Raw genomic sequence first — 338 nt, forward strand, 5'->3', positions numbered from 1 at the left:
GCCCATCAGGTGTTTTGCGTTTCGTTGCAAATACAGTCGTTCCCCGTGGAACCTTCCTCCCAGCAACCCCGAAAACCCAGGCAATTTGCTTTTTTTCTCCTTCAAGAAATCCTTCCCCCACTTTAAAGGCTCCACACACACACACGCTTAAAAGGGCTTCTCCCAAATATCTGCCTCGGTGGGATTTCCAAGCGGTCCGTTCAAACGGCCTGGGAGCCGCATGCCGAGAGGGGGGAGCTGGCCTCCGCCGCGGGGGCACGGCCTTACCTTTGCCTCCCCCGCATCGGGCTCCTCCTCGTAGTACCCCTGGCCGGACTCGTAGGCGGCGGCGGCGGCCG

The 338-nt window shown here is 60.4% G+C and overlaps 1 protein-coding gene across 1 annotated transcript in view; it reads right to left on the reverse strand.

Annotated features, from left to right (window-relative positions):
* Positions 1-332, reverse strand: part of VEGFC (vascular endothelial growth factor C) — an 80,303-nt gene extending 79,971 nt beyond the window's left edge. The window contains exon 1 of the mRNA XM_035897798.1: positions 268-332. The gene's annotated coding sequence lies outside the window, so the exon portion shown is untranslated. The remainder of the gene's footprint in view (positions 1-267) is intronic.
* Positions 333-338: the final 6 nt, after the last annotated feature.

Source organism: Egretta garzetta, unplaced genomic scaffold, assembly GCF_000687185.1.
Source record: "Egretta garzetta isolate BGI_Z169 unplaced genomic scaffold, ASM68718v1 scaffold46, whole genome shotgun sequence".
NCBI lineage: Eukaryota > Metazoa > Chordata > Aves > Pelecaniformes > Ardeidae > Egretta > Egretta garzetta.